Consider the following 9,382-nt stretch of genomic DNA (forward strand, 5'->3'; position numbering starts at 1 on the left):
TCTATTTCCTGACAGCCGGCGGATGTCCGCGGGCTAGTCGCATGAATTATGCAGTAGAAGCCTCCGTTAGTATTCAGAGTTGGAATGCTTTGGCGGTAATTTTGTGTACCTACATTCCACAGATCGTTGCAGCTACTATACTGAAAATAACTACTCTTAAAAAAGCAATCAAGTACTTCAGCCGGTTGATTTTATATATAACTAGCTGGCGCCCGCAACTCCGTCCGCGCGGAATAAAAAAAACTTAATTCGTCGCCTATGTGTTCTTCTAGACTGTGTTCTAAATCTGTACCATATTTCTTCGAGATCCATGCTGCCGTTCTAGAGAAATCTTATAATATCCATCCATCCATCCATCTAAACATTCGCTATATACTCGTATTAGTAAAAAATTTTAATTATGTGCAATGAGTTACTTGATTACAAAATTTTAAAATTGCAAATTTCAAATTAAATCTTAAGTCAATTACATTACAATGTATTGAGTGAAAATATTTTTTTTCTAATAATATTTTGTTCTTTTCTATTTATAAAAAGCAAAATTAGTAGGTTTTTTATACGTTATAAGGTGGCAAACGAGGAAGCGGCCAAATCAATTTTCCGAAACGGCCGCTGCCATAGACATCCGCGGCTGCAGATGCGTAGCCTACTTTTAATCGACGGAGGACCCATAGAAAGCGAACAATTACTATGTGTCCCCTAATACGTCAAATTCACTTTCCCTTCCCATTCTTTCCTTATAAGAAAAGGGTGGGAAGGGATAGAGGACTAAGTTTAGGCCTCCGGCACCACACTCAACAGACGAAACGCGGAATTGCTACCACTTCAGGCCTGTCTTTTGCGGGATCGTGGTATTTCACTGGCAAGCCGGCTCAGTCGTGCATCTAACAAGTATTGTTACGGGCTCGCTGTTAAAGTTAACAGACGTTCTCTTGCTTGTCGTATAACAAAATTTCATGAAAATCTATATCGGTTGAAGGACAAACATAAAAACATTTATTTTACTAATATATGTAAAAAATAAACACTGTATATTTTTTACCAAAGACTAATGAATCCATGTAGGTCACTCTTGTTAAGACGTACTGTCGACGGACCCTCGACGTTCGAACACAAGAAAATCAGCCTCTGCATCAGAAAACTGCGCTGTATCGTACGTGACGGGAATTACATCACCGACTCAGTTTTATTTACTAACTACTTGACCATGTTTCACTGCAGTAGAGCAACTATGAACCAATTTTATGGATCAATAGCATAATGGCTAAGTGAATTGACATCCAAACACTTGGTCGTGGGTTCGAATTCGTCATTCTAGTAAATCGTACTCATGTACAAGTTTTATTCTTATTTGGAAGAGTTGAGTAATTGTAAGTAACTCAATAACCTCACACATCAAAATAGTAATGTATTATTATTATGTTGGTAAGTGTCCTCTGCCAAAATAAATATTGTCATCTCTCTCTTTATTTTTGAAATAAACAAGGATAGCAATATGTGATTGACGTATTCAATGATATCCAGATGTTTTGACCCTTTATATTCACAGTTACGTAAACACATGTTCGTTGGTAAATATTACAAAACTATTGAAACAAGTGAAGTGAGTATTTTTTTTTTTAATTTAATTGAAATTGAATTATTTTTTAAGTCAATATCAGGTACACATAAATTATCCCTTAAATTAAAAAAAAAACTAGTGATAAATGTCACTGGGGATATGGAAACTGTGAAGTATTTTTTAATTAGATTCTGTAGTTTTGGAGCCCATTCATTGCAAAGAAATAAACTATTCATATATTGATATGCATAAGAAGGGATTCTTACGCATATACGCATTTACACTTTATTACCTTTAATTTAAAGATATTAGAAAGCACTTTAAATCACTTCCACCTTCATTGCGACCAAAAGAAATACAAGGATCAGAAGGAAATGTTTTACAGCTAATCTCTATAATCTATAAAGTTCTTCGCATAAACTAAAGCCAATTTCGTTCAACACTTTAACACCTTTTCTAATTGTTCGTTCAATATCCTCTCAAAGTTCGCTGTAAAGTAAATATCGTTTCAACAACTTTACAAGCTTTAACTTGCTAATCGGATCCTGTCACGTAATTAGCAAAGCGCTTTCCACTCGCTGGATGGCTTTCAGCTAACGCTTTTGATGTACTGAACCTATGAATCATGATTAGATTAAAAACCTTTATTTTAAAATTTGTAGGAACAGTAATATCATTATTTCTAAATTCTTCGCAGATACGGAGAGGTTACATGACGATGTTTTACGGATAAGAATAAAAAAAAGAATTAGGGAAATCTCAACAAAATGCCAGCGAATAGTAAAAGTACTTCATATACAGTAATTAAATCATTTTGAGCTATTAAATTTAACCAAAATCCTAATAAACAATTAACAACGTTTCATTTTTCTTAGTGACAAATCCATGTTCTGTTATCTAAAGTGAAGAAGTATTAGATGGTACATGTTATGAAAATAATAAACAGCTTACAATACTAAAGAAACAGTAGCTCATAAGGAAAAGTGCGTTACGTGACTAGTATGGAAACAAACTATGTAGGGCATGTTTAGCGGGCGGCATTGTCCTTGGTTAACTCAACTAAAATTGATGATCTGCAGAACAGCTTATGGCTCGCATGTGTATAGCAGATCAGTGAACAAAATCGCAGCTCAGTTCAATTTATACCTGCACAAAGTTATGAGTTTCGTTTCGAGCTGCGAGTTGCGAGCTGCGAGCTGCGAGTCACGGAACAGTATGAGATGTAAAGGACTTTCTGTTTTAACTTTCTGATTGGTCGCTCTGCGACTTATCAGCTCGTCGGCTTGCATAGTTATAGTAGATCGTGTTGAGCCGTGAGCTGCCAATTTTGTTGTCGAGTCGCAGCTCAACAGCTCGTTTACATTTGACATTCAGCAGTCGACTGTTGCGTTCGTTTCGCGCTCTACGATACCGATCGCTATATTCAAACATGAATTATTTATTGGCCGAATATATCCGCAAATGTGGAAAGCTTTTCATATCTGGATTGAGTATTTCGATTTCGTGATGAAATAAATAAATAAAATTTAGGTAAACTCACTATAACCATGTAAGGTACTAAAATTTAAATTATTTTAGACTAGTATAAATAAATTCTTAGATTGGTTTTTCCATCAAATCAATTCTCTACGATGTATTTGATATATTTCTCATTGTAAAGGTAAACTCGAAACAGACAAAACGAATTTTCTCTCTGCTCGTCTACCCGCTATTACTTGGAATGGACTTTCGTGTAAAAGCAATTTCTATGTATGAAAATGCAACAATATTCCAATTTACCTTTGTATTGTCAAGGCATCTGGTAGTGTATTGAAGTCACAAAATGAAATAAGCGAAATCAAAATAATAAATTCACTAGCAGCTGAATCCGACATTAATGCATTGTAATCTAAAGTAAGGCAATTTAAAATCTTAAATTTCATGTAAAAAATACCTACTTTAATCACTTTTTGAACACTGCTCTAGCCACACATAGAGGAAAAGAAAAGCTTTTTTCCGAGACTCGGTTATAGCCTAATCTTATGTAGCCATTCAGTGATAATGTAGCTTTCCAATGGCAAAAGAAATTTTGAAACTGGTCTGGTAGTATTTAAATTTACTTGATAAAAAAAAATATAAAAAATACTTCTCTCTTTATAATATTAAGTATATACTAGTATATATAAATACTAGTATAACAAATAGTAGATAAAACAATGACAGAATCAATTTTTAATCCGCCATCTTGTAAGCGAAGTGACAACGTTCAAGAGTTAGTAGCTTCAGGGAATTTGATATCTCGCTTCAGCTTTTAGACATTGTATGAAATTTCAGTGCATCCTTTCAATGAGGCGAAGATAAAAGGTTGATAGGTGACGTTTTGAAAGTTTTCTAGCGTAAACGTATTTGTCGGTTGTCGGATATTGAGATGTTAAGATGAAAGACGTTTTGAATGATGAGGTACGTCAATTCGTTAGAGAATTTTAAGTGAATTGGGATGTTAAACAATATTGTTCAAATTTATTAAACCAAGACATAGTTACTGTTACAAACAAAACACTGCTAGTTAATTTAAAACGCATATAAAATTTCTTCAGTGTTTTAATTTGCTAGGATCGGTAATTAACTTATACCTACTTCTAGATTTTGTTTTCATTTAATATCTTAATATATATAAATCTAGAACGCAACATTAACATAAGCTGGATACAAAAATAGAGCACATTTATTTGTAATACACGATTCAAACTTTACGACGGCTAATAGTTAGCAAGTAGGTGTCAGGCGAGCCAACTGTGAGCGTAGAAACACGTATGAATGGGATCCCTTTGTCCACAATTCTTTACACCCCGCGAATAGTTAAAATTGTTTGGCGTCTTCACAGAGTTTTTTTTCTAATTATTACTGAATTTTTGTTCAACCTTTGTTTTAGGATTCACGGGTATAGTTGAATGGAGAGCTTGAATTATCAACGTCATCAGATGTACCATACCTTAACCATTACGCAATTGGAGCTTCGATTTCAAGCTAGTATAAAGTTTGAATGGCATTGTAGCAGAATATTCGTGTAATTTGAGGGCAACAAAAGCTCGGAATACCGAGCGCAATGCAGCGCGGACAATAGCAATTATATGGGACGATACCTCATCGCCTTTTCATAATAGGACTCTCTCGGATTGCGTACTCGGTGTTGCCTGTATTGTGCCGTAAAATCTGGCGGAATTATTGAATTCACGTCTTTTTCCCCAGATTTTCGAAGTGTGATAACGATTTACTTTAAGCCTTTTGTCTTTAGTTTAGCAAAACTGGTAAAGAAAAAATGGAATTTTCTATTGAAAAATGATTACAATTAAAAGAATGTAAAACTATGTTACTAAACTAAGGAAGCCTTTTAGTGCAGAACCTAAAGGCTTAAGTTTTCATCAAAACGTATGTGAGTGTGGAGGTAACCCACTTTAAAAAATTCCATAGTATTGAATTGTTCCAATTTAACGAAATCGTGAAACCCAACTACATAATAGGAAACATAACTTCAATTGCTTACCTGAAACAGCATTGCGGTGCGACTTGCAAACTTGTACAAAGCACATATCTGAACAACAGCTATAGGAGTACATCTTGTAGAGTTCAAACTATGCGAAACACTCGACTGCAGTTCAATTTTACATTGACTTGAAATTAATTTTAGTAAACGACACTAAAAATGTTACGATAAAATTCTTCCCTAACACTTGTAATCTATATATATAAAGGAAAGTCGTGTTAGTTACACTATTTATAACTCAAGAACGGCTGAATCGATTTGACTGAAAATTGGTGGGCAGGTAGCTTATAACTAGGAAACGGACATAGGATAATTTTTACCCCGTTTTCTATTTTTTATTCCGCGCGGACGGAGTCGCGGGTAAAGGATAGTTTGTTAGGCTAGGCTATAATATTAGTAAGATAACAGTGGACAGTCAATTACATAGAAATGATTTTTCAAACTATAAAATTTATTAAAAGTGATATTTTAAAAGATTTTCGCTGTAGTTATAGTTCACCATTAGAACTTAGGATATAACCAATAATAAATATAGTAGCCACATCAGTTTATTTGTACCGAATTACATATCGCGGTCGCTCCATTGCCTAACAATGTGAAATACTCCGGCACGATGAATTTTATTTGCTTTCTTTTCAATCGCCTGGTAATATTTTATTAAATCTATTTTACGCTACAAAACTATAAAATATGAAGCTAAACAACTTTTAAGTAATAGATAGGTAGAAGATGCGAGACACAACATAGAAATCTGAAGGGAAATTTTAGATTGCCTGTTTAAGTAGGTACGTAAATAACAAATAAATAACTATAAGAAAAACGTAACGATTAACGAATCACTGTTATTTTGTAGTTACATATTAATGCTATATATATTATAAAACAAAATTCACGACAATATGAAAAATGTTTAATTCAATTTGGTGAAATATAAGATGTTTCGTATTGAAGTCAGTATTTTTACTGCTGCAAAATTTTATTATGCTGCCATCTCTTATTTGAGAGTGGAAATATAGATTTATTTTAATTTCAATGATAATAATAGATGGCGCTGTAAACACTGATTCATTTGAAATCACCAGTGCACTTCTTTTATAACTTATTTTACTTGTAGGCAGTTCCCTCACATAGTAATGTTTTCTGATAGTTGGCAAATTGGTGAATTAATCAAATAAAATATGTCTGCTAAAATCATTAGCAACAGTGCCACCTATGGATGAATAGCGACAACAAAATGACACTTCTCTTTTAAAAAATCAGAAAGGTTTATTTGTGGTACCTAGATGGCGTTAATTGGTCATTCTTCATCTCAATATTTCTTAATTTCTCTCTTTTTAAATGTTTTTAATATTAAAACGCAGATTTTTTTTTGGATTATACGTGCACCTTTTGTGGCCGTCAAATAGACTTGTTTAGTTTTATATTAATGCTTACTTTTTAACTGGACCTAATTTTAAATATAATACAAATTATATAAAGCTTAATATAAAATAAATTAAACCCAGTTTGAAATATACCACAGTTGACAAACTCGGTCAATCCGCATATCTAAAGGTCTTACAAAAATGGGCGAAGATAACAATTTGACGAATTTTACTTTTAGTGATAAAATAATCTAACTGTTAGTTTAGTTAACAACATGCACTAAAAAATTATCTTATGTAACTGCTATTTTTTGCTGAAGTAAAAGGGCCTTTTGCCAATGTCAGAGATGGCGAACCTTTACGCATCAACGTGCGTAATGGTTGCGCATTTTAAAGAAATGTTTATTGAGCTACGTGTTATCAAATAATTTTGACTTTGAATTCACACTTTATATCATAGTAAATAATAAATATTGTGATGACGTGCCCAAAATGTGTCGCTTTTAGTTCACCATCTCTGACCTTTCAAACCTCTCCTGAAAAGTGTCTATTTTGCACTTTGGTTCTTTTTTGGAACCATTGATATACAGGAGATTACATCCCTATTTACGTAACTTACGTATCGGCGAAAAACGTTACCCTTCTCTCAGTCGGTCACAAAAAATCGAACTAAAACATTCCAAGTAGTTATTGATTTTGAAGACAATTGTAAGTAAACGAGAACGCCCTTTCGAAATTATCGAATGAAGGGTACCAACATTAATCCTCCTAAAGGCTCGTCTTCGACTCATAAAACGCTTCGGAGGATTGAGGCCACGGCATTAGCGTTATTTATGTACATATCTTACTAATTTTATAAGTGCGAATGTTTGGATGGATGGATAGATTTTGTTACAAGCTATATCCGGAACGGATCAATGGATCTTGATGAAATTTGGCATAGATGTAGATCATAGTTAGGAAGAGCACATTAGCTTATTAAGTTTTTTTAAATTAATTCTGCGCGGATGGAGTCGCGGGCGACAGCTAGTAATTTTATATGTCCGTTTATTTGTCCGGTGTTTATCCGTTTACTAACCAACGTAACTTTTAAGTAATGTCGTTTACGACGTGATAGTTCTTGAATGGTAAATGTCAATCGAATCCTTTTTTCCCCAGAGTTAGTCGAACTTATCTTATTATTATAAATGCGAATGTTTAGATGGATGGATGGATGGAGGTTTGTCTCAATGTTTCTAGGGAACGGATCAACGGATCTTGATGAAATTTGGCACAGATGTAGAACATAGTCTGGAAGACCACATAGGGACCACTTATTGATTTTTTTTTAATTCAGCGCGGACGGAGTCACTAGCGACATGTAGTCGATATAAAGAATAGTTAGTTGAATATTTTAATTTTCTGGTTTTTGAATTTAAAAAATTTGGAACCATTTTAATATTCCTAAATTAATTATTGTTACAATAGAGCCAATTAATAAATATAACGGATGTACGAATGTTACATATATATTTTACATACCGTCAACAAAGGAACACATTTTTTTTTTATAAAAAGCATATGTCATCGAATCCGCATTTTTCATGACTCCAAGTAATGGGATAGCAGACATTAAATCACGAGAACCGTAGCTGTGATTATTATTTCTCAAACTTTGGAAATGGCTGTTTGAATCGTCACCGCTTCTTCTAATCGCTTCCAACAAATCGAATTTTAAAAGTGGGGTGAGCAGAACGAGTAATTATCTTTGTTTGTCTAACTTTTAATAGTGAAAAATTTGTTCTTGGTTTGCTTATTTTTAAATGAATATTTCAACAAAATTGATTTAAAAATGATAAAAAAATCTTTGATATAAAAATTTACGTTGGTTAAAAGTTTTAAAATGTTGAACTGGTTTTGATATTATTATCTGTCTTTAGATTCCGGAATGGTTGAGATTATTTGGTAGAAGACGCGGGTAAAAGCGCCTAACATTTTTTAATTGCATTATTATTTCTAAATATCAAATTGCCGTTAAAGTCGTAAAGTGTTATTACGCGAAGTGACATAAAATTGTTTTATTGTCACACTGAGCGTCTCGCAGCGACATTTCCTTTAATGTTTCACTTTATTGCTGAATACTGCAAATTGTTGCGTTTGAATTCTTTGTTTTAAGACATTTTTAATATTCTTTTTTTTTAAACTGGAATGCCGTCCAGGCTACGATGGGAATGTTTGAACAAAATTGATAAAATTTTGTTATGAATCATCATCATCATCTGCTCACTATACGTCCCCACCGAGGTGCTCGGAGCCTACCCTTAGTTAGGCGTGACTAGGCCATAGTCAACCACGCTGGCCAAGTGCGGGTTGACTTCACACATATCATTGAATTTCTTCTCAAATATGTGCAGCATCACGATGTTTTCTTTCATCGTAAGAACGTCGGATAAATATATATATGTAAATCGAAAATCATAAAACACATTGGTCGCGATTCGTAACCAGGACCTGCAGATTACAGTTCAATAGCTTAACCCCTGAGCCACTAACGCTCATTGAATTTGCTACATTAAATAAGAAGTAAAAATTATACAATTTTTAGAGAAAAAATGGACTATTACTTAAAGCATTTACTTAAAGTATGTAAAAATAACAACAGTATAAAATAATCTACAATTCATTACCGCGGAACTCTAAATTCTTCTTCATCGAGCATTTCATGAAAAACAAAATAAATTACATTTTTATAGACCATTAACGCTATCACACTAATTAGTAAAATGCCTTCTATTGCATATAAATATTTGTTACACGTGTGTTCCCTCATTTCTTTATTACATAAAACTATCATTTTACATTATTATTATTACTTTATATTATTTAATAATGAAATTTATATTAGCAATACTTTTTAATATATTTATTAACATCAACTGTACATTTGTGATTTCA

The sequence above is a fragment of the Papilio machaon genome, chromosome 22, assembly GCF_912999745.1.
Source record: "Papilio machaon chromosome 22, ilPapMach1.1, whole genome shotgun sequence".
Lineage (NCBI taxonomy): Eukaryota > Metazoa > Arthropoda > Insecta > Lepidoptera > Papilionidae > Papilio > Papilio machaon.